This window comes from Salvelinus fontinalis, chromosome 36 (assembly GCF_029448725.1).
Source record: "Salvelinus fontinalis isolate EN_2023a chromosome 36, ASM2944872v1, whole genome shotgun sequence".
NCBI classification, from domain to species: domain Eukaryota; kingdom Metazoa; phylum Chordata; class Actinopteri; order Salmoniformes; family Salmonidae; genus Salvelinus; species Salvelinus fontinalis.
In genome coordinates this window covers 29,741,214-29,767,188 of record NC_074700.1, presented here as the reverse complement: position 1 = coordinate 29,767,188, position 25,975 = coordinate 29,741,214, and the positions used below count along the sequence as shown (strand labels likewise).

The window sequence follows — 25,975 nt, the reverse complement described above, 5'->3', positions numbered from 1 at the left end:
TATTTTGGGTGACGCACATTAACAAATGTGTCAGTTTAATTAAAAGTGCAATAAAAAAGTATAGAGCCTTGGCCTATGTAATGAAACCTTGTCGGCAACAGATCACAAATCAGGGAATCCCCAATTCCCCACTGAGGTCCTTCTTGGAAATGGCAAGTTCACTTTCTCATCAATACATTTATATCAAGTGCAAGTGTGCTATCCAGCAGCTCACATCAACAGGATGGGGGGCCTTTTCATTAGACGTCTAATGTGGATGGCTAAAATACACTGCTCAAAAAAATAAAGGGAACACTTAAACAACACAATGTAACTCCAAGTCAATCACACTTCTGTGAAATCAAACTGTCCACTTAGGAAGCAACACTGATTGACAATACATTTCACATGCTCTTGTGCAAATGGAATAGACAAAAGGTGGAAATTATAGGCAATTAGCAAGACACCCTCAATAAAGGAGTGTTTCTGCAGGTGGTGACCACAGATCACTTCTCAGTTCCTATGCTTCCTGGCTGATGTTTTGGTCACTTTTGAATGCTGGCGGTGCTTTCACTCTAGTGGTAGCATGAGACGGAGTCTACAACCCACACAAGTTGCTCAGGTAGTGCAGCTCATCCAGGATGGCACATCAATGCGAGCTGTGGCAAGAAGGTTTGCTGTGTCTGTCAGCGTAGTGTCCAGAGCATGGAGGCGCTACCAGGAGACAAGCCAGTACATCAGGAGACGTGGAGGAGGCCGTAGGAGGGCAACAACCCAGCAGCAGGACCGCTACCTCCGCCTTTGTGCAAGGAGGAGCACTGCCAGAGCCCTGCAAAATGACCTGCAGCAGGCCACAAATGTGCATGTGTCAGCATATGGTCTCACAAGGGGACAAAAATGTAATGATGATCAGCATTCCGTTCCTTCAGAAAGTCCTTTAGACACACCCCTTTACTTTTTCCTATTCTGTTGTGTTACAAAGAGGGATTCAAATGTATTAAATGGTAATTTGTTGTCATCGATCTACACAAAATATTCTGTAATATCAAAGTTGACAAAAATGTGAATATTTGTACGAATAAATATGAAAAATTAAACACGAAAATATCTTCATTAGAAAAATAATTCACATCACTTGACTTGTTCCATATTTTGTTGTGGTAGTCTCAATTTAAAATTAATTAAACTGATATTTTGTGTCACTGGCCTACACACAATACCTCATGATGTCAAAGTGGAATTATGTTTTTTTTGTTTTTGTTTTTTTTATTAATAAAAAATGAAATGTTAAAATGTATTGTGTTCAAAGAGTATTCAACCCCTTTGCTACGGCATGCCTTCAGGAGTAAACATTTGCTTAACAACTCACATTATAGGTTGCATGGACTTCTGTCTGTGTGCAATAATAGTGTTTAACATGATTGTTGAACGACTACCTCATCTCTATAGCCCACACATATGATTACCTGGAAGGTTCCTCAATCGAGCAGTGAATTTCAAACACAGAATCAACCACAAAGACCAGGGAGATTTTGCAATGCCTCTCAAAGAAGGGAACCATTTAGTAGACTCAAGGTTTAGAATAGTTACGTAATTAAAATATATTACTCTTTAACTTCTACTTCATCCCAATCCCGGATCCGGGAGCACCCCCATCAGTAAAAAAGCTGACTAGCATAGCCTAGCATAGCGTCACAAGTAAATACTAGCATCTAAATATCATTAAATCACAAGTCCAAGACACCAGATGAAAGATACACATCTTGTGAATCCAGCCATCATTTCTGATTTTTAAAATGTTTTACCGGGAAGACACGATATGTATTTCTATTAGCTAACCACGATAGCAAAAGACACAACTTTTTTTCCCACCATTTTTTTTCCTGCATAGGTAGCTATCACAATTTCGACCAAATAAAGATAGAAATAGTCACTAACCAAGAAACAACTTCATCAGATGACAGTCTGATAACATATTTGTTGTATAGCATATGTTTTGTTAGAAAAATGTGCATATTTCAGGTTTAAATCATAGTTTTACATTGCAGCCACCATCACAACTCTCACCAAGGTAACTAGAATAACTACAGAGACCAACGTGAATTACCTAAATACTCATCATAAAACATTTATGAAAAATACACAGCGTACAGCAAATGAAAGACAAAGATCTTGTCACGAATCCCGCTTCCTGAGTCTGTTTTTGCCTGTGTTCTGTCCTGGAATGTTTTTTCCGGTGTCCTGGAACACACCCTGTCTGGTTGCCGGGCGACGTAGCTAGTTGGAGGATCTCTGAGTACCCGCACCTGTATCCCATCAGCTATCTGCACACCTGGTCCTGATCATCACCCCTCCACTTCATAAGCGCTGACCTGACATCCATTCCCTGCCGGATCGTTAGCCACGAACAGTATGTTGTGCCAGCGTATCAGCCTCCAGTTTGATAGAGTTTGTTTTGTTGTTTTGTACGTCTTGCTTGCCTTGAACTCACCTCCGTTTTTTCTGTCTACAGTCATTCACCCGGAACACTCATCCCATCCCTACCTGGTCGTCGGTGACTTCAGTTACTTCCTTGGATCTGCCAATTCAATCCCATCAACTCACCTCCGCGGCCCGTACCGCCACTTGGATTTTTCTATCACTACATTTAAACTTGTAAATAAATACTCACCTTCGTCTTACTCTCCTTGTCCTGGTCTGCTTCTGGGTTCTACTTTGGAAACCCGTGACAGATCTTGTGAATCAAGCCAATATTTCTGATTTTTTAAGTGTTTTACAGCGAAAACACAATATAGCATTATATTAGCTTACTACAATAGCCAACCACACAGCAGCATTGATTCAAGCCAACAATAGCGATAACGAATAAACCAGCAAAAGATATAAATTTTTTCACTAACCTTCTCAAACCTCTTCAGATGACAGTCCTATAGCATCATATTACACAATACATATAGAGTTTGTTCGAAAATGTGCATATTTAGCGGCACAAATCGTGGTTATACAATGAGAATAGTAGCCAAGCTGACAACAAAATGTTGGGAGAAATCTTGGGAGGCACCTAATCTAATCATTAACTAATCATAAACTTGACAAAAAAATACAGGTTGGACAGCAAATGAAAGATACATTAGTTCTTAATGCAACCGCTGTGTTACCTTTTTTAAATTAACGTTACTACGACATACAGCGTGAAAAGAGGAGTTCTATAGGATTGCAGGTAAGAGGATCTACAAATTACAGGACAACTGTTAACACATAGTAGGATACTCATTACTTTGTGTGACAGGTTTCCCCAATGTCATTGGTGCAGTGGACTGCACACACATAAGGTTAAAAGCCCCCTCAGGTGCCCATGAGGCCGATTTTGTGAATAGGAAATCCTTTCACAGCATTAATGTTCAGGTGAACATAACTTTTTGATATTGTCCATTGACGAACACTCTGCATTGCCAGTGATGTGCATTGATTGGTGTAATATTCCTCATCTTATGATTTCAGATGGTCTGCAATGCTGACTGTGTGATCAGCAATGTTGTGGCAAAATGGCCTGGCTCAGTCCATGACTCCAGAATCTTTCGGGCCTCTGAAATCTATCAGTGCCTATCACAAGGTAAGCCACACAACCCCTATTTATAACCATCATGGCTGTGTCAAGAATATCACTGTGTTTATGAGGTAGTAATGATGAGATTTTGTGTTGACAGGTGAATTCTCTGGTATGTTGCTGGGAGACAGGGGGTATGGCTGCCAGCCTTTTCTCCTGACAACTTTCACAGACCCCCAGGAAGCACAGCAGGCCTACAACCATGCCCATGCCAGGACCAGGGCCAGAGTTTAAATGACCTTTGGCCTCCTGAAGGCACGCTTTCACTGCCTTCACAAATTAAGGGTCAGCCCTGTTAGGGCATGTGATATTACTGTGGCTTGTGCTGTCCTCCACAATGTGGCCTGCCTGAGGAAGGAGAGGGCCCCCAGAGTGCCACCAGCCATGGACTGGGACAATCCGGCAATCTTCCCTGATGACGACAGTGGTCGGCTGCTGAGGGACCAATATGTGTTGAATTATTTTAGTTAGTATGTGTGCTTTCAATTTTGGTTAAATATGTCCTGCGGTGGCAGAGGAATTTGGTTTTTTTTGGGTTCGTTTTTTTACGAATTTGGCCTCTTATGATGTTTGTGCGGTATACTGTGTGTAATACAAGGCTGCAGGGAGGCTACTGCATCCATTCATTTGTCTGTTCAGTTGATGTGTATGGATTTGTCCTGCATTTATTTTAGTGTGCAGACATGCAGGGTGTGTTATATACAGACCTTTGAATGTGTATGTATCATTTTGTATAATATGCTTGGATTCTGTGCTTTCCATCTTGTAGAGTCACTGTGTCTTCAGTTTCGAAAGGAGCTGATGGTTTACCTGCTTTGTTTTGTCCTTATTCAATAAAGGAACATAATGTTACACATTGTGTTTTTATATTCACATGGAATGTGTATTTGTTTATATGACAGAGTACTAGGGCCACACTGAAGAAAAAGGATAAAGTCATAAATTTATGAGGCTGGTTCTTTCTGCAGAAAAGCTACATATTGTTTTTACAGTTTTGATACTTATGACAATGTGATACTTAATATTCTGGCACATCAGCATGTCTTTGTTTATGAAACCATACTGAAGTACAATTTCACGAAATGCCCCACATCTGTCATTTTAACAAATGTCCTCCTTTAAAACAACTGGTTACAATATTATTACTTGTGTTTTTTTCCCCTCTGTGGCCCTAATATTCTATCATTTTATATATAGCCTTATAGTCTATGGGAAACTGTAAATTATCTAATGTTAGCAACATATAAAAATTATATAGTTATATGTGATAACAATGTATAGTGAGCAGTGAAATAACTATTGGTTTCCATTTGTGGTGACTGCTGACTAACATTAGGGATGAGATTAAATAGATCCTGGAATTTAGCCTGGTCTGGAGCAGGCTAGCTCCACAGAATAAATCTCCATGGTAATTTATACCATAACATATCCTCCTGCCCCCTATCCATCTTTAGTGCAACCGGATTACGGATCAATTGAGCCAGGATCACCAAGATATCCTGGCTTAATCCCTTATCCTAGTTTTGTGCAACAGGCCCCTAGACGACGAACTTACATAACACAAGAAGAACGCACGAATAGGAAACATAGGCTACACAAACCGAACAAACCGTAAACAGTCCCGTATGGTGCAAACATATACACAGACACGGAAGACAATCACCCACAACGAACACTGTGAAAACGCCTACCTAAATATGACTCTTAATTAGAGGAACGCCAAACACCTGCCTCTAATTAAGAGCCATACCAGGCAACCCATAAACCAACATAGAAACAGAAAACATAGAATGCCCACCCAACCTCACGTCCTGACCAACTAACACACATAACAAACTAACAGAAATAGGTCAGGAACGTGACACTTATAAATGAGCTTAGTTCAACTGTCGTACCCATTCAGAACCCATCATATTGGCTTGTTCTACTCCATTGTTTGTAAACAATGTAAATGTAAACAAACACTGTACAGTCTCAAAACATAGCCTAGTTGTAGTCTCTGTTCAGCTATTACATTCCACAATGTGCCAGTCATGTCATTTGCCAAAGAGTTCTTCAAATATTAGCAGTCTATCATTAATGATCTGGAGGAGATCAGAGGATTTGATTCTGACTCAATAACCCTCACCCAATTGGGCAAGGAGGTCAAGTCTATCCTACATTGGTTCAAGAAACAAAATGAATTTAACCAGTGTGCTCCAAGTGGGACAGCTATCATCCAATCAAAATGTTTATGCAAATCAGACTGTTAGGAAAACTAAGTGAATTCATACATTTGATATGAAACATTCTAACATTGGGGAGTCTCATGTAATACATTTTATTATAAAAAGAAAAATATGGCGCTGGAAGAACAGAGGATTCCCGTTCATTTGTATTTTTACCACCAGCCATAGTGATCACATCACACCAGAAAAGCTCTCGCCCTTCAAACGTCCCTGCAAGTTCATTGTGAACACGGCAGTCTATTTTATTTCCAGCAAGCAAGAGCAAGGTGCTTCTTTCCTCGAATATGTCTTTTTTATTATTACTCAAAACAAGTGACCAAGCTATACTGCTACTTCTGGGACACACATAGGGCTAGGCTATTGGTTCAAGAGCTATACGAGGAATGGAGAGAGGCCAGCGAAGATGCTAGTGAAGATGCATGAATTGCGCAAGATTGCACATGAACGGCGTGTATTACATGTAGTGCACGAATTATACAAAGAGGTGTAAATTAGAAGTTCCGTCATAGGCTGAGCTATTAACCCATCATCCGTATAACAGCCTGTATTTTAGGCCTTGCCTACTACAGTGAATTTGGGCAACCACCTGTGCTGTGCAAGCCAGAGACAAAAAACATATTTTGGGTGACGCACATTAACAAATGTGTCAGTTTAATTAAAAGTGCAATAAAAAAGTATAGAGCCTTGGCCTATGTAATGAAACCTTGTCGGCAACAGATCACAAATCAGGGAATCCCCAATTCCCCACTGAGGTCCTTCTTGGAAATGGCAAGTTCACTTTCTCATCAATACATTTATATCAAGTGCAAGTGTGCTATCCAGCAGCTCACATCAACAGGATGGGGGGCCTTTTCATTAGACGTCTAATGTGGATGGCTAAAATACACTGCTCAAAAAAATAAAGGGAACACTTAAACAACACAATGTAACTCCAAGTCAATCACACTTCTGTGAAATCCAACTGTCCACTTAGGAAGCAACACTGATTGACAATACATTTCACATGCTCTTGTGCAAATGGAATAGACAAAAGGTGGAAATTATAGGCAATTAGCAAGACACCCTCAATAAAGGAGTGTTTCTGCAGGTGGTGACCACAGATCACTTCTCAGTTCCTAGTTCCTATGCTTCCTGGCTGATGTTTTGGTCACTTTTGAATGCTGGCGGTGCTTTCACTCTAGTGGTAGCATGAGACGGAGTCTACAACCCACACAAGTTGCTCAGGTAGTGCAGCTCATCCAGGATGGCACATCAATGCGAGCTGTGGCAAGAAGGTTTGCTGTGTCTGTCAGCGTAGTGTCCAGAGCATGGAGGCGCTACCAGGAGACAGGCCAGTACATCAGGAGACGTGGAGGAGGCCGTAGGAGGGCAACAACCCAGCAGCAGGACCGCTACCTCCGCCTTTGTGCAAGGAGGAGCACTGCCAGAGCCCTGCAAAATGACCTGCAGCAGGCCACAAATGTGCATGTGTCAGTATATGGTCTCACAAGGGGACAAAAATGTAATGATGATCAGCATTCCGTTCCTTCAGAAAGTCCTTTAGACACACCCCTTTACTTTTTCCTATTCTGTTGTGTTACAAAGAGGGATTCAAATGTATTAAATGGTAATTTGTTGTCATCGATCTACACAAAATATTCTGTAATATCAAAGTTGACAAAAATGTGAATATTTGTACGAATAAATATGAAAAATTAAACACGAAAATATCTTCATTAGAAAAATAATTCACATCACTTGACTTGTTCCATATTTTGTTGTGGTAGTCTCAATTTAAAATTAATTAAACTGATATTTTGTGTCACTGGCCTACACACAATACCTCATGATGTCAAAGTGGAATTATGTTTTTTTTGTTTTTGTTTTTTTTTATTAATAAAAAATGAAATGTAAAAATGTATTGTGTTCAAAGAGTATTCAACCCCTTTGCTACGGCATGCCTTCAGGAGTAAACATTTGCTTAACAACTCACATTATAGGTTGCATGGACTTCTGTCTGTGTGCAATAATAGTGTTTAACATGATTGTTGAACGACTACCTCATCTCTATAGCCCACACATATGATTACCTGGAAGGTTCCTCAATCGAGCAGTGAATTTCAAACACAGAATCAACCACAAAGACCAGGGAGATTTTGCAATGCCTCTCAAAGAAGGGAACCATTTAGTAGACTCAAGGTTTAGAATAGTTACGTAATTAAAATATATTACTCTTTAACTTCTACTTCATCCCAATCCCGGATCCGGGAGCACACCCATCAGTAAAAAAGCTGACTAGCATAGCCTAGCATAGCGTCACAAGTAAATACTAGCATCTAAATATCATTAAATCACAAGTCCAAGACACCAGATGAAAGATACACATCTTGTGAATCCAGCCATCATTTCTGATTTTTAAAATGTTTTACCGGGAAGACACGATATGTATTTCTATTAGCTAACCACGATAGCAAAAGACACAACTTTTTTTCCCACCATTTTTTTTCCTGCATAGGTAGCTATCACAATTTCGACCAAATAAAGATATAAATAGTCACTAACCAAGAAACAACTTCATCAGATGACAGTCTGATAACATATTTGTTGTATAGCATATGTTTTGTTAGAAAAATGTGCATATTTCAGGTTTAAATCATAGTTTTACATTGCAGCCACCATCACAACTCTCACCAAGGTAACTAGAATAACTACAGAGACCAACGTGAATTACCTAAATACTCATCATAAAACATTTATGAAAAATACACAGCGTACAGCAAATGAAAGACAAAGATCTTGTCACGAATCCCGCTTCCTGAGTCTGTTTTTGCCTGTGTTCTGTCCTGGAATGTTTTTTCCGGTGTCCTGGAACACACCCTGTCTGGTTGCCGGGCGACGTAGCTAGTTGGAGGATCTCTGAGTACCCGCACCTGTATCCCATCAGCTATCTGCACACCTGGTCCTGATCATCACCCCTCCACTTCATAAGCGCTGACCTGACATCCATTCCCTGCCGGATCGTTAGCCACGAACAGTATGTTGTGCCAGCGTATCAGCCTCCAGTTTGATAGAGTTTGTTTTGTTGTTTTGTACGTCTTGCTTGCCTTGAACTCACCTCCGTTTTTTCTGTCTACAGTCATTCACCCGGAACACTCATCCCATCCCTACCTGGTCGTCGGTGACTTCAGTTACTTCCTTGGATCTGCCAATTCAATCCCATCAACTCACCTCCGCGGCCCGTACCGCCACTTGGATTTTTCTATCACTACATTTAAACTTGTAAATAAATACTCACCTTCGTCTTACTCTCCTTGTCCTGGTCTGCTTCTGGGTTCTACTTTGGAAACCCGTGACAGATCTTGTGAATCAAGCCAATATTTCTGATTTTTTAAGTGTTTTACAGCGAAAACACAATATAGCATTATATTAGCTTACTACAATAGCCAACCACACAGCAGCATTGATTCAAGCCAACAATAGCGATAACGAATAAACCAGCAAAAGATATAAATTTTTTCACTAACCTTCTCAAACCTCTTCAGATGACAGTCCTATAGCATCATATTACACAATACATATAGAGTTTGTTCGAAAATGTGCATATTTAGCGGCACAAATCGTGGTTATACAATGAGAATAGTAGCCAAGCTGACAACAAAATGTTGGGAGAAATCTTGGGAGGCACCTAATCTAATCATTAACTAATCATAAACTTGACAAAAAAATACAGGTTGGACAGCAAATGAAAGATACATTAGTTCTTAATGCAACCGCTGTGTTACCTTTTTTAAATTAACGTTACTACGACATACAGCGTGAAAAGAGGAGTTCTATAGGATTGCAGGTAAGAGGATCTACAAATTACAGGACAACTGTTAACACATAGTAGGATACTCATTACTTTGTGTGACAGGTTTCCCCAATGTCATTGGTGCAGTGGACTGCACACACATAAGGTTAAAAGCCCCCTCAGGTGCCCATGAGGCCGATTTTGTGAATAGGAAATCCTTTCACAGCATTAATGTTCAGGTGAACATAACTTTTTGATATTGTCCATTGACGAACACTCTGCATTGCCAGTGATGTGCATTGATTGGTGTAATATTCCTCATCTTATGATTTCAGATGGTCTGCAATGCTGACTGTGTGATCAGCAATGTTGTGGCAAAATGGCCTGGCTCAGTCCATGACTCCAGAATCTTTCGGGCCTCTGAAATCTATCAGTGCCTATCACAAGGTAAGCCACATAACCCCTATTTATAACCATCATGGCTGTGTCAAGAATATCACTGTGTTTATGAGGTAGTAATGATGAGATTTTGTGTTGACAGGTGAATTCTCTGGTATGTTGCTGGGAGACAGGGGGTATGGCTGCCAGCCTTTTCTCCTGACAACTTTCACAGACCCCCAGGAAGCACAGCAGGCCTACAACCATGCCCATGCCAGGACCAGGGCCAGAGTTTAAATGACCTTTGGCCTCCTGAAGGCACGCTTTCACTGCCTTCACAAATTAAGGGTCAGCCCTGTTAGGGCATGTGATATTACTGTGGCTTGTGCTGTCCTCCACAATGTGGCCTGCCTGAGGAAGGAGAGGGCCCCCAGAGTGCCACCAGCCATGGACTGGGACAATCCGGCAATCTTCCCTGATGACGACAGTGGTCGGCTGCTGAGGGACCAATATGTGTTGAATTATTTTAGTTAGTATGTGTGCTTTCAATTTTGGTTAAATATGTCCTGCGGTGGCAGAGGAATTTGGTTTTTTTTGGGTTCGTTTTTTTACGAATTTGGCCTCTTATGATGTTTGTGCGGTATACTGTGTGTAATACAAGGCTGCAGGGAGGCTACTGCATCCATTCATTTGTCTGTTCAGTTGATGTGTATGGATTTGTCCTGCATTTATTTTAGTGTGCAGACATGCAGGGTGTGTTATATACAGACCTTTGAATGTGTATGTATCATTTTGTATAATATGCTTGGATTCTGTGCTTTCCATCTTGTAGAGTCACTGTGTCTTCAGTTTCGAAAGGAGCTGATGGTTTACCTGCTTTGTTTTGTCCTTATTCAATAAAGGAACATAATGTTACACATTGTGTTTTTATATTCACATGGAATGTGTATTTGTTTATATGACAGAGTACTAGGGCCACACTGAAGAAAAAGGATAAAGTCATAAATTTATGAGGCTGGTTCTTTCTGCAGAAAAGCTACATATTGTTTTTACAGTTTTGATACTTATGACAATGTGATACTTAATATTCTGGCACATCAGCATGTCTTTGTTTATGAAACCATACTGAAGTACAATTTCACGAAATGCCCCACATCTGTCATTTTAACAAATGTCCTCCTTTAAAACAACTGGTTACAATATTATTACTTGTGTTTTTTTCCCCTCTGTGGCCCTAATATTCTATCATTTTATATATAGCCTTATAGTCTATGGGAAACTGTAAATTATCTAATGTTAGCAACATATAAAAATTATATAGTTATATGTGATAACAATGTATAGTGAGCAGTGAAATAACTATTGGTTTCCATTTGTGGTGACTGCTGACTAACATTAGGGATGAGATTAAATAGATCCTGGAATTTAGCCTGGTCTGGAGCAGGCTAGCTCCACAGAATAAATCTCCATGGTAATTTATACCATAACATATCCTCCTGCCCCCTATCCATCTTTAGTGCAACCGGATTACGGATCAATTGAGCCAGGATCACCAAGATATCCTGGCTTAATCCCTTATCCTAGTTTTGTGCAACAGGCCCCTAGACGACGAACTTACATAACACAAGAAGAACGCACGAATAGGAAACATAGGCTACACAAACCGAACAAACCGTAAACAGTCCCGTATGGTGCAAACATATACACAGACACGGAAGACAATCACCCACAACGAACACTGTGAAAACGCCTACCTAAATATGACTCTTAATTAGAGGAACGCCAAACACCTGCCTCTAATTAAGAGCCATACCAGGCAACCCATAAACCAACATAGAAACAGAAAACATAGAATGCCCACCCAACCTCACGTCCTGACCAACTAACACACATAACAAACTAACAGAAATAGGTCAGGAACGTGACACTTATAAATGAGCTTAGTTCAACTGTCGTACCCATTCAGAACCCATCATATTGGCTTGTTCTACTCCATTGTTTGTAAACAATGTAAATGTAAACAAACACTGTACAGTCTCAAAACATAGCCTAGTTGTAGTCTCTGTTCAGCTATTACATTCCACAATGTGCCAGTCATGTCATTTGCCAAAGAGTTCTTCAAATATTAGCAGTCTATCATTAATGATCTGGAGGAGATCAGAGGATTTGATTCTGACTCAATAACCCTCACCCAATTGGGCAAGGAGGTCAAGTCTATCCTACATTGGTTCAAGAAACAAAATGAATTTAACCAGTGTGCTCCAAGTGGGACAGCTATCATCCAATCAAAATGTTTATGCAAATCAGACTGTTAGGAAAACTAAGTGAATTCATACATTTGATATGAAACATTCTAACATTGGGGAGTCTCATGTAATACATTTTATTATAAAAAGAAAAATATGGCGCTGGAAGAACAGAGGATTCCCGTTCATTTGTATTTTTACCACCAGCCATAGTGATCACATCACACCAGAAAAGCTCTCGCCCTTCAAACGTCCCTGCAAGTTCATTGTGAACACGGCAGTCTATTTTATTTCCAGCAAGCAAGAGCAAGGTGCTTCTTTCCTCGAATATGTCTTTTTTATTATTACTCAAAACAAGTGACCAAGCTATACTGCTACTTCTGGGACACACATAGGGCTAGGCTATTGGTTCAAGAGCTATACGAGGAATGGAGAGAGGCCAGCGAAGATGCTAGTGAAGATGCATGAATTGCGCAAGATTGCACATGAACGGCGTGTATTACATGTAGTGCACGAATTATACAAAGAGGTGTAAATTAGAAGTTCCGTCATAGGCTGAGCTATTAACCCATCATCCGTATAACAGCCTGTATTTTAGGCCTTGCCTACTACAGTGAATTTGGGCAACCACCTGTGCTGTGCAAGCCAGAGACAAAAAACATATTTTGGGTGACGCACATTAACAAATGTGTCAGTTTAATTAAAAGTGCAATAAAAAAGTATAGAGCCTTGGCCTATGTAATGAAACCTTGTCGGCAACAGATCACAAATCAGGGAATCCCCAATTCCCCACTGAGGTCCTTCTTGGAAATGGCAAGTTCACTTTCTCATCAATACATTTATATCAAGTGCAAGTGTGCTATCCAGCAGCTCACATCAACAGGATGGGGGGCCTTTTCATTAGACGTCTAATGTGGATGGCTAAAATACACTGCTCAAAAAAATAAAGGGAACACTTAAACAACACAATGTAACTCCAAGTCAATCACACTTCTGTGAAATCAAACTGTCCACTTAGGAAGCAACACTGATTGACAATACATTTCACATGCTCTTGTGCAAATGGAATAGACAAAAGGTGGAAATTATAGGCAATTAGCAAGACACCCTCAATAAAGGAGTGTTTCTGCAGGTGGTGACCACAGATCACTTCTCAGTTCCTATGCTTCCTGGCTGATGTTTTGGTCACTTTTGAATGCTGGCGGTGCTTTCACTCTAGTGGTAGCATGAGACGGAGTCTACAACCCACACAAGTTGCTCAGGTAGTGCAGCTCATCCAGGATGGCACATCAATGCGAGCTGTAGCAAGAAGGTTTGCTGTGTCTGTCAGCGTAGTGTCCAGAGCATGGAGGCGCTACCAGGAGACAAGCCAGTACATCAGGAGACGTGGAGGAGGCCGTAGGAGGGCAACAACCCAGCAGCAGGACCGCTACCTCCGCCTTTGTGCAAGGAGGAGCACTGCCAGAGCCCTGCAAAATGACCTGCAGCAGGCCACAAATGTGCATGTGTCAGCATATGGTCTCACAAGGGGACAAAAATGTAATGATGATCAGCATTCCGTTCCTTCAGAAAGTCCTTTAGACACACCCCTTTACTTTTTCCTATTCTGTTGTGTTACAAAGAGGGATTCAAATGTATTAAATGGTAATTTGTTGTCATCGATCTACACAAAATATTCTGTAATATCAAAGTTGACAAAAATGTGAATATTTGTACGAATAAATATGAAAAATTAAACACGAAAATATCTTCATTAGAAAAATAATTCACATCACTTGACTTGTTCCATATTTTGTTGTGGTAGTCTCAATTTAAAATTAATTAAACTGATATTTTGTGTCACTGGCCTACACACAATACCTCATGATGTCAAAGTGGAATTATGTTTTTTTTGTTTTTGTTTTTTTTATTAATAAAAAATGAAATGTTAAAATGTATTGTGTTCAAAGAGTATTCAACCCCTTTGCTACGGCATGCCTTCAGGAGTAAACATTTGCTTAACAACTCACATTATAGGTTGCATGGACTTCTGTCTGTGTGCAATAATAGTGTTTAACATGATTGTTGAACGACTACCTCATCTCTATAGCCCACACATATGATTACCTGGAAGGTTCCTCAATCGAGCAGTGAATTTCAAATACAGAATCAACCACAAAGACCAGGGAGATTTTGCAATGCCTCTCAAAGGGAACCATTTAGTAGACTCAAGGTTTAGAATAGTTACGTAATTAAAATATATTACTCTTTAACTTCTACTTCATCCCAATCCCGGATCCGGGAGCACCCCCATCAGTAAAAAAGCTGACTAGCATAGCCTAGCATAGCGTCACAAGTAAATACTAGCATCTAAATATCATTAAATCACAAGTCCAAGACACCAGATGAAAGATACACATCTTGTGAATCCAGCCATCATTTCTGATTTTTAAAATGTTTTACAGGGAAGACACGATATGTATTTCTATTAGCTAACCACGATAGCAAAAGACACAACTTTTTTTCCCACCATTTTTTTTCCTGCATAGGTAGCTATCACAATTTCGACCAAATAAAGATATAAATAGTCACTAACCAAGAAACAACTTCATCAGATGACAGTCTGATAACATATTTGTTGTATAGCATATGTTTTGTTAGAAAAATGTGCATATTTCAGGTATAAATCATAGTTTTACATTGCAGCCACCATCACAACTCTCACCAAGGTAACTAGAATAACTACAGAGACCAACGTGAATTACCTAAATACTCATCATAAAACATTTATGAAAAATACACAGCGTACAGCAAATGAAAGACAAAGATCTTGTCACGAATCCCGCTTCCTGAGTCTGTTTTTGCCTGTGTTCTGTCCTGGAGTGTTTTTTCCGGTGTCCTGGAACACACCCTGTCTGGTTGCCGGGCGACGTAGCTAGTTGGAGGATCTCTGAGTACCCGCACCTGTATCCCATCAGCTATCTGCACACCTGGTCCTGATCATCACCCCTCCACTTCATAAGCGCTGACCTGACATCCATTCCCTGCCGGATCGTTAGCCACGAACAGTATGTTGTGCCAGCGTATCAGCCTCCAGTTTGATAGAGTTTGTTTTGTTGTTTTGTACGTCTTGCTTGCCTTGAACTCACCTCTGTTTTTTCTGTCTACAGTCATTCACCCGGAACACTCATCCCATCCCTACCTGGTCGTCGGTGACTTCAGTTACTTCCTTGGATCTGCCAATTCAATCCCATCAACTCACCTCCGCGGCCCGCTCCGCCACTTGGATTTTTCTATCACTACATTTAAACTTGTAAATAAATACTCACCTTCGTCTTACTCTCCTTGTCCTGGTCTGCTTCTGGGTTCTACTTTAGAAACCCGTGACAGATCTTGTGAATCAAGCCAATATTTCAGATTTTTTAAGTGTTTTACAGCGAAAACACAATATAGCATTATATTAGCTTACTACAATAGCCAACCACACAGCAGCATTGATTCAAGCCAACAATAGCGATAACGAATAAACCAGCAAAAGATATAAATTTTTTCACTAACCTTCTCAAACCTCTTCAGATGACAGTCCTATAGCATCATATTACACAATACATATAGAGTTTGTTCGAAAATGTGCATATTTAGCGGCACAAATCGTGGTTATACAATGAGAATAGTAGCCAAGCTGACAACAAAATGTTGGGAGAAATCTTGGGAGGCACCTAATCTAATCATTAACTAATCATAAACTTGACAAAAAAATACAGGTTGGACAGCAAATGAAAGATACATTAGTTCTTAATGCAACCGCTGTGTTACATTTTTTAAATTAACGTTACTACGACATACAGCGTGCGTTAAAGCGACCGCACCGAAATTATTGGCGGAATAGGAGTTTTACATTTTTCAACAGAACAACGAATTAACATCATAAATACTTCTTATTTTTTGATGAGCTCCCATCAGAATCTTGGGCAAGTTGTCCAGAGGAATCGTTGCTCGGTTGTAGATTGTCGCCTTCAACTTTGGAATTAGCAGTAAACATTAGCCATGTGGCGAAGACGTGTCCAACTCACTATAACGCAGCACTAAGAAATATCCGAAAATCGCAATATACTGATATAAACTGATATAACTCGGTTTAAAATAACAACATTATGATGTCTTTAACACCTATATCGAATAAAATCAGCCGGATATATCTAAGGCCTATAACGGGAGCTTTCCAGAACGCAATCCTGAGGTCTGTCTTGCGTCATGGGGAATGTTGAAAAGACTGCACCTCACGTTCCAAGCCCATTTATATGGCCTCAGATCTGCCTAGCAACTCAATTCCAATTCTCACTATTTGCTGACATCTAGGGGAAGGCGTATGCAGTACATCTCGACCAGTAGAAGACATGCAAATTAATAAACTGACCCCAGAACAGCCTGCCTGATTTCAGATTTCTCACTTCCTCACAGGAAAATTGCTCCAACTTGAGTTCTGTTTTACTCACAGATATAATTCAAACTGTTTTAGAAACTAGAGAGTGTTGTCTATCCAATAGTAAGAATTTGGGAACGAAATGTTTACAAAGTGAAAACAGCACCCTCTATTGAGAAAAGGTTAACCTGTTGAGGACAGAGGGCGCTGTTTTCAATTTGGGGGAAAATCGTGCCCAATTTAAACGGCCTCGTACTCAATTCTTGCTCGTACAATATGCATATTATTATTACTGTTGGATAGAAAACACTCTCTAGTTTCTAAAACCGTCTGAATTATATCTGTGAGTAAAACAGAACTCATTTTGCAGCAAACTTCCTGACAGGAAGTGGAAAATCTGAAATCAATGCTCTGTTCTAGGGCCTGCCTATAAATGTCCTTGATATTTATTAGTATACATGCACTTCATACGTCTTCCACTAGATGTCGACAGGCAGTGAGAGAAGAAATGGAGTGTATAACTTGATCTGGGGTCGAATAAAATCTCTTGGCATGACGTCTCACCAGTTTCCTGTTTTCTGGAGCGCGTGCGAGAAGGGATCTGGTTTTGCCTTCTGAAAAGCTGTCGTTATAGACGACTAATATCTCCGGCTTTGATTATATTTGATACATGTGACAATATCATCGTAAAGTATGTTTTTTCAATATAGTTTTATTAGATTATTGACATTTATTTGGGACGTTAGGCGTGTTGCGTTGTGTGCCCTTTGTTCAGAATGGAGAGCTTCGCGCCACTTGGCCAGTGTGCTTGCTAATTCAGGAGGGAAAACCGATGTTCTAAATCCAAACAACGACTGTTCTGGACAAAGGACCCCTTGTCCAACATTCTGATGGAAGATCACCAAAAGTAGGACCCATTTTGTGATACTATTTCATATATCTGTCGAACTGTGTACTAGTAGTTTTGCGCCCAGGTTTTGGCCACTCTCTCGCTATAACATAAGCCTTATGTCGTAATGAAGATATTTTTAGAATTCTAACACTGCGATTGCATTAAGAACAAGTGTATCTATCATTTCCTATACAACATGTATTTTTTTGTAATGTTTATGAATAGCTATTTGGTCAGAATAGGTGAGATTCTAATAGAAAAATCCGCACATTCTGGGAAAAATAAGCTACGTTAGCATAATGGATAAACACTGATTTCAGCTCTAAATATGCACATTTTCGAACAAAACATAAGTGTATGTATAACCTGATGTTATAGGACTGTCATCTGAGGAAGGTTTATGAAGGAAGGTGAAAATTAATATCTTTTGCTGGTTTATTCGCTAACGCTAACGTGCCTATTGCTATCGCTAACGTGCCTTGATGAATGAATGCGGTAGTGTGGTAGTCTATTGTAGTAAGCTAATATAATGCTAAATTGTGTTTTCGCTGAAAAACACTTAAAAAAATCAGAAATATTGGCTGGATTCACAAGATGCTTGTCTTTCATTTGCTGTACACGATGCATTTCTCAGAAATGTTTTATGATGAGTATTTAGGTAATACACGTTGGTCTCTATAATTATTCTGGCTGCTTCGGTGCTATTTTTGACGGTAGCTGTGATGGTAGCTGCAATGTAAAACTGATTTATACCTCAAATATGCAAATTTTTCGAACAAAACATAGATTTATTGTGTAACATGTTATAAGACTGTCATCTGATGAAGTTGTTTGTTGGTTAGTGTGGTTGGTTCTTGGTTAGTTAGGTTGGCTTTGTGCATGCTACCTGTGCTGTGAAAAATGTCTGTCCTTTTTTGTATTTGGTGGTGAGCTAACATAAATGTACGTGCTGTTTTCGCTGTAAAACATTTAAAAAATCGGACATGTTGGCTGGATTCACAAGATGTGTACCTTTCATTTTATGATGAGTATTTAGGTATTTGACGTTGGTGTCTGTAATTACTCTGGCTGCTTCGGTGCTATTTCTGACAGTAGCTGTGATGGTAGCTGCAATGTAAAACTGATTTATACCTCAAATATGCACATTTTTTGAACAAAACATAGATTTATTGTATAACATGTTATAAGACTGTCATCTGATGAAGTTGTTTCTTGGTTAGTTTGGTTGGTTCTTGGTTAGTTAGGTTGGCTTTGTGCATGCTATCTGTGCTGTGAAAAATGTCTGTCCTTTTTTGTATTTGGTGGTGAGCTAACATAAATATATGTGGTGTTTTCGCAGTAAAACATTTAAAAAATCGGACATGTTGACTGGATTCACAAGATGTGTAGCTTTCATTTGCTGTATTGGACTTGTTAATGTGTTAAAGTTAAATATTTCTCAAAAATATTATTTGAATTTCGCGCTCTGCCTTTTCAGTGTAATGTGGGAGGAGTTCCGCTAGCGGAACCCCGGTGCCAGACAGGTTAATGCTCAAAGGGATATTCATGCTCAAAGGGATATTCATTTTCTGTGTTTGTTATTTGCCCTCATCTACGAATAGGTGCTCTTCTTTGCGAAGCATTGAAAAACCTCCCTGGTTTTTGTGGTTAAATCTGTTTTTGAAATTCACTGCTTACAGATAAGACCTTACAGATAATTGTATGTGTGGGGTACAGAGATGAGGTAGTCATTCAAAATTCATGTTAAACACTATTATTGCACACAGAGTGAGTCCATGCAACTTATTATGTGACTTGTTAAGCACATTTTACCTCAGCTTATTTAGGCTTGCAATAACAAAGATGTTGAATACATATTGAGTCAAGACATTTCAGCTTTCATTTGTAATACATTTGGAAAAATTTTGAAAAATATAATTCGACTGTGACATTATGAGGTATTGTGTGTAGTTCAGTGACAAAAAAACAGGATGTAACACATTGAAATGTGGAAAAAGTCAAGAGGTGTGAATACTTTCTGAAGGCACTGTATGTGCGAGGACTGATGGACTGGCACCAGTGTTGCATTTCTTTCCTCTCATTAATGGGATGCAATTGAAGCAAACATAGCTTGTTTGATTCCTGTAGGTTAATATTTTCCATATAATAATTATTTCTCTCTCTCATTAGGCACTAATCTATGCATTTCACATGACTGGCAGTACAGAAAACCAGTCAGTATCTGGTGTGACCACCATTTGCCTCATGCAGCGCGACACATCTCCTTCGCATAGAGTTGATCAGGCTGTTGATTGTGGCCTGTGCTATGTTGTCCCACTCCTCTTCAACGGCTGTGCAAAGTAGCTGGCTTTTGGCGGTAAGTGGAACATGCTGTCGTGCACGTCAATCCAGAACATCCCAAACATGCTCAATGGTGACATGTCTGGTAAGTATGCAGGCCATGGAAGAACAGGGACATTTTCAGCTGACATAAAATATTTTCCATACGCACAAAAAGCTTATTTATCTGAAATGTCCTGAGTGCAGGGCTGAAATTAATTGAATGTTAATTTCTCTACCATAAGCCACCGCCAACATCATTTTAGAGAATTTGGCAGTACGTCCAACCAGCCTCACAACCGCAGACAACGTATAACCACGTCAGACCAGGACCTCCTCATCTGGCTTCTTCATCTGCATGATCGTCTGAGACCAGCCACCCGATGAAACTGTGGGTTTGCACAACCGAAGTGTTTCTGCACAAACTGTCCGAAACCCTCTCAAGGAAGCTCATCTGCGAGCTTGTCGTCTTCACCAGGGTCTTGACCTGACTGCAGTTCGGATTCATAACCAACATCAGTGGGCAAACGCTCATATTTGATGGCCACTGGCACGCTGGAGAAGTGTGCTTATTCCCAGTTTCAACTCTACCGGGCAGATAGTAGACAGTGTATATTGCGTCATGTGGGTGAGTGGTTTGCAGACTCCACCCCATGGTGGAGGTGGGGTATGGTATGAGCAGGCATACGCTATAGACCCGCAATTGAATTTGATCAATGGCAATTTGAATGCACAGTGATATTGTGATGAGATCCTGAAGCTTTTTGTTTTGTTATTCATCTGCCGCCATCACCTCATGTTTCAGCATGATAATGTACAGCCCCATGTCACAAGGATCTATACACAATTCCTGGAAGCTCATGAAACACGGGACCAACACTTTTCATGTTGCTTTTATATTCTTGTTCAGTGTATATTGAGCCAAATTTGCAAGTAGCCCATGTTTCATAACGTTGTCATGGAAAATATGATCGACTGGCACCGAGAGTACTCATAACATAGTTAAAACTGTTCTTTTTATATAATGGATGGTCAGTCCTTGCATTCTTACCGCTGTCTAGGAATTTCTTCATGCCCACCCCTCAGCTTTTTACCAACACCACTGTGATTTTTTTTTTTTTAAACGTTTATTTTGACAGGGATAGCAAAAATTAGACTGGAAGTTTCAAGCATGATTCAAAGATCTGTGTGTGTGTGTGTAGGTGGCATGCAGTCAGTAGTTGAGTGGCACAGGGTGGTTTGGCAATGTAAAGCTGGTCCAGTTTGCATTGCAGCATGTTGTCCTGGGTACCCGGGGCCTCTGGGTCCAGCATCAGAGACAGTCCATAGTGCTTTTTTGCCAGCTCCATCTTACTCCAGTGATGGGACAGCACCGCTGATATGGAGCAGAGAGAGAGGAGAGGTGCAAAGACTTGTTATCGTGAAGCCGAAGACACATATTTTAGCAGGACATGTTGTAGAACACTCAGATAGAAATGTATTATGTAGAACAAACATGCCTTTAACATTAAGAATAATGAATTTCAATTCACGTTAGCCTGTATTCCTTACATTAATATCTACAACGTTCCACCTTATGCACACTTACGGCTAGGAGTTTGGTATATTTTTAGGGTTAGTGATTTGGGGTTAATGTTAGGTTAGATTTAGGGAAAATTGGATTTTGGATGGTAATCAATTCTTTAGTCCCCACAAAAATAGCAATACAAAACGTGTGTGTGTGCACGCATTTTTTTTATACAGTCGGTAAAAAAATGATATCCCATTGACTTCAATGCTGGACATCACACATGCACTTATCTGAAGTTCGGATTGGATAAGAGGTAAATTAATTGTAAGCAATTTCTCACAGTGCTGACTGACCTCATGCTTCTGTAGTTTGCCCAGAACGTTAGCCAATGAGAGCATTATGGTGTGGTCGTTAGGGAGGAGCTTCAGGGCATCTCGGCCAATCACCTCCGCCTTGGACAGGTTGCCTAGACAACAGGAAAGAGAAGGGATAGACATGAGAAGGACAGACTGATAGAGGAAATCCAAGTCATGAGGAGAACGCATTTTAAAACTGACACCCTACACAAGCCTGCTTACAAGTTATCTTTATTGGAAGTCAATGGATTAACAGAGTAGAAATGGCAACTGCTTGTAAGAATGCATGAAGCTTTAAAGCAAATGCATACCTTCATAGCATGGATAAAATTATATAATTATGAATCCTAAATACACTGAGTGCCAAGTGTGTTTGTGTTGTCAGTGGTGTGTAGAGCAGAGTTTTTCCTCGCCACACATGGAAGACTGCTTTAACCTCCTAATTAGGAGTTGAACACAAGGACCACTGGCTTGTGTTCAGTAGCTCTGTTCTGCTTATTGATCTATGTCAGAGACCTGTCTGTCAGTCTGACCAGGGAGGGAAGGTGGGAGGGAGAGAGACCGAGGGGGAGAGAGGGAGGGAGAGAGAGTGTTGGGGGTGAAGAGTGAGGGCCTGAATCATGCTCTGTGCCCCATCATACATGTGTGTGTGTGTGTGTGTGTATGTGTGTGTGTGTGTGTGTGTGTGTGTGTGTGTGTGTATGTGTGTGTGTGTGTGTGTGTGTGTGTGTGTGTGTTAGCTCAGCTTTATCTCTGTGCAATATAAGAGAGAAGAAAGAACCCAGCAGCAAAAAAAACTTACACCCCAGTTAATTTGAGTTTTTTGGTGAGATGTACCCTTGGCAGATTTGGGGAACAAATGATGTGGAGGGGGGGTTAGGAAGGGGGATACTGAATTCTGAGGAGGCACTTCTCTGATTGTGTCTGCTTTGCGTTTGATCATGGCCTCGCTAGCTGGTGATTGGACGGTTCATTGGCCCTCTTGGGAGACTCCGCCCCCTCGGGAGAGGCTTCTGACAAAAAGGGCGCCAGCATCTGGAAATCAGCGCATTCTCCACATTGCAGGGAAGAGTGCCTTTAGAAAACTCCACACACAAAGCTTTAATACATACATTTCAAGCATTGCCGGTTCCTGCTCTTCCGGTCTAATCACATTGAGCGCTGAGAACAAATGTTTCCACCAAAAAATGAAAAGTTGTCTCTGTCTTTACTGCTGTTAACGCTCGGAAACAATCTTTGAAAAATTGTGCATATGGATGAATGTGTAGAAATATGGGGCATTTGTCTAATCAATGGAAATTCATCCATAACTGGATTTTGAATATCCAAAATAGTTTTGGCACAAAACACAACAAGTGATGGGCATTGTCACTTATAATATCTCCCATTAGATATCAACTGTGGTGTGTGTGTGTGTGTGTGTGTGTGTGTGTGTGTGTGTGTGTGTGTGTGTGTGTGTGTGTGTGTGTGTGTGTGTGTGTGTGTGTGTGTGTGTGTGTGTGTGTGTGTGTGTGTGTGTGTGTGTGTGTGTGTAAGTGGTGTGTGTATGTAGGGGTGTGTGCCTGCGTGTGTGTGCTTACCAGTGTTGTCCAGCACTGACCAAATTGTTCCAGGCAAGACTGTGGTCAGACTTCAGTACTGAAGCGTTCCTCCACGCATTCAGAGCATCTAGGTGTCTGTTCAGGTCTACATACTGGAGAGGGTAGGGGAGGAGATTACTTTACGATTCTAGCAAATCACATCACCTTCATCCATTGATGTATTAGTAACGTCACTTGATGTAATGTGAAGCATTCAAGCTATAACCTGGAGTCTGTATTTCAGGCTAACAGCAGACCTGCTACTTAGTTAGAAACATTTCCTTACTTTGTTGAGAAATGTAACCTCTAAAATTCAGACAGACTTATGGACTTGAGATTGTCATGATAGTTTTAGACATGGGGCTATAGAAGTCAATCAGAGGGTATATCCTTTACTAAAATGACCATTGCACATTATGAAATCTTCCAGAATGTGGCTTTAAGCCCAACCTATGTATTCACCAGGAGTCCCAGGTTGTAGTAACTGTCTGGGTATTTCTTCGGGAATCTGATGGCAATCCAGTAGCTCTGTTCTGCACTATTCCCAGATTCATCCATGCTGCTGTAAAGTCTGGCCTGGGACAAACACATGGAATACGTTTTTCAGAAGACCACCACAGTTGCATTTCATGTCAGGGAATGTTTCTTAAGTCTGAAGACAAAAGCCAATAAAGTTTTTGTTCCGTGATTTTTTCTGTTTGTGTGCGCATGCTTATGTTTGTGCGTGTGTGTGTGTGTGTGTGTGTGTGTGTGTGTGTGTGTATTGTAAACTTAAACTGTATCTAAAATTGGAAAAACAATTGAGTAAACTGAAGAAAAAATAATTAAGAAAAACTGTTGAAAAACTAACACTATACCGAAACTATTATCTTTGACTGCAAAGCTAAATTAAATTAAATAAAAAACATACATTCTTGAGTTTTAGGATATTTGTTTTTTTACTTTAGGCAAAACTCTAATGGGGTTTTCAAGTTTTTTCCTAACGGTGATTTGGAGCTTATGAATCGGGCAGGTAAATGATGCCAGTAGATGACAATGTTTCAAATTGGCCTAGCTTGTGCATTACTATCACCTGCTATCAGCAGCTATCACGGATACAAAATCTGAGGGTGAGCACAGAGCGTAGGCTTGAACAATGGTGGCAGCAAACCAAACACCAGCAGTGGTCAGTCGCAAAAGGTAAAGCCCCATATGGGATTATTTAGAGTTACAATGCTGGAAAGGACAAAATAAAATGTATTGTAGTGTCAGAAGATAACAACACGTGTCGAACAGAGATTAAAGGGAAAAACCCAACCATTCTAAAAATGTATCTGAACCTGTGTCATAAAGCATGATCAAATGAATTAGCCAGCGACACATTCATTTGAGAAACATTGTAAAATGTTTCGGTCAAATTAACCAGTTATCTAACTTTGATAAGCAGCTAGCTACCTATAGAACGCTGTTAGCTTGCTAGCTAGTTAGCTCCCATGTCAATTTCAAGCCTATCTAAACGAATATCTGACTAACTCGGAAATATAAAGTTATTTGAGAAGGAAAGTTAACTGGCTAGCGCATAATGCTTTGTGACATTACGTTAGCTAACCCTAGTTTGATCATGTATTTTCACTTATTGCATCTGCATGCTTGTTGCGTTCTCCCTGGTGCACTCATTAGTTCACAAACTGGCTGCTCATTCTAACTAGTATAATCTAATCTGTTCTTAACAGTGGCAGCGTATGCAGCAGTGGTAGTATGGATTTTGACATACATTCCACTTTGTCATTATGGGGTATTGTGTGTAGCTGGGTGAGATTATTATTGTTATTTTTTAATACATTTTAAATTCAGGATGTAACACAAGAAAACGTGGAATAAGTCAAGGGGTACACTACCATTCAAAAGTTTGAGGTCACTTAGAAATGTCCTTGTTTTTGAAAGAAAAGCACATTGTTTTATCCATTAAAAAAACATCAAATGATCAGAAATACAGTGTAGACATTGTTAATGTTGTAAATGACTACTGTAGCTGGAAACGGCTGATATTTTATTGAATATCTACATAGGCGTACAGAGGCCCATTATTAGCTAGCATCACTCCTGTGTTCCAATGGCACGTTGTGTTAGCTAATCCAAGTATTGAGGGTACTATTTAATGAAGCTGCCAGTTGAGGACTTGTGAGGTGTCTGATTCTCAAACTAAACACTCTATGGTACTTGTCATCTTGCTCAGTTGTGCACCGGGGCCTCCCACTCCTCTTTCTATTCCGGTTAGAGACAGTTTGCGCTGTTCTGTGAAGGGAGTAGTACACAGCATTGTACGAGCTCTTCAGTTTCTTGGCAATTTCTCAAATGGAATAGCCTTCACTTCTCAGAACAAGAATAGACTGACAAGTTTCAGAAGAAAGTTCTTTGTTTTTGGCCATTTTGAGCCTGTAATCGAACGCACAAATGCTGATACTCCAGATACTCAACTAGTCTAAAGGAGGCCAGTTGTATTGTATCTTTAATCAGAACAACAGTTTTCTGCTGTGCTAACATGATTTCAAAAGGGTTTTCTAATGATCAATTTGCCTTTTAAAAATGATAAACTTGGATTAGCTAACACAACGTGCCATTTTAACACAGGAGTGATGGTTGCTGATAATGGGCCTCTGTACGCCTACGTAGATATTCCATTAACTTCTCTGCGCTACGGATCCCTTTTACGGGATCATTTTCCTAAAC

General features: G+C 40.2%; 3 long non-coding RNA genes across 3 annotated transcripts; 2 read left to right on the top strand and 1 right to left on the bottom strand.

Moving 5' to 3' along the window:
- The first annotated feature begins 1,320 nt into the window (after window positions 1-1,320).
- LOC129835580 (uncharacterized) lies at window positions 1,321-4,398 on the top strand. Its single transcript, XR_008756460.1, has 3 exons — window positions 1,321-3,199; window positions 3,481-3,592; window positions 3,687-4,398. It is a non-coding gene; the product is annotated as an uncharacterized LOC129835580 (long non-coding RNA).
- A 3,665-nt stretch (window positions 4,399-8,063) lies between these two features.
- On the top strand, window positions 8,064-10,836 carry LOC129835579 (uncharacterized). The gene is made up of 3 exons (XR_008756459.1): window positions 8,064-9,637; window positions 9,919-10,030; window positions 10,125-10,836. It is a non-coding gene; the product is annotated as an uncharacterized LOC129835579 (long non-coding RNA).
- A 10,085-nt stretch (window positions 10,837-20,921) lies between these two features.
- Window positions 20,922-24,171, bottom strand: LOC129835809 (uncharacterized). The gene is made up of 4 exons (XR_008756539.1): window positions 23,729-24,171; window positions 23,267-23,379; window positions 21,684-21,796; window positions 20,922-21,195 (listed from the first exon to the last, which is right to left on the bottom strand). It is a non-coding gene; the product is annotated as an uncharacterized LOC129835809 (long non-coding RNA).
- Window positions 24,172-25,975: the final 1,804 nt, after the last annotated feature.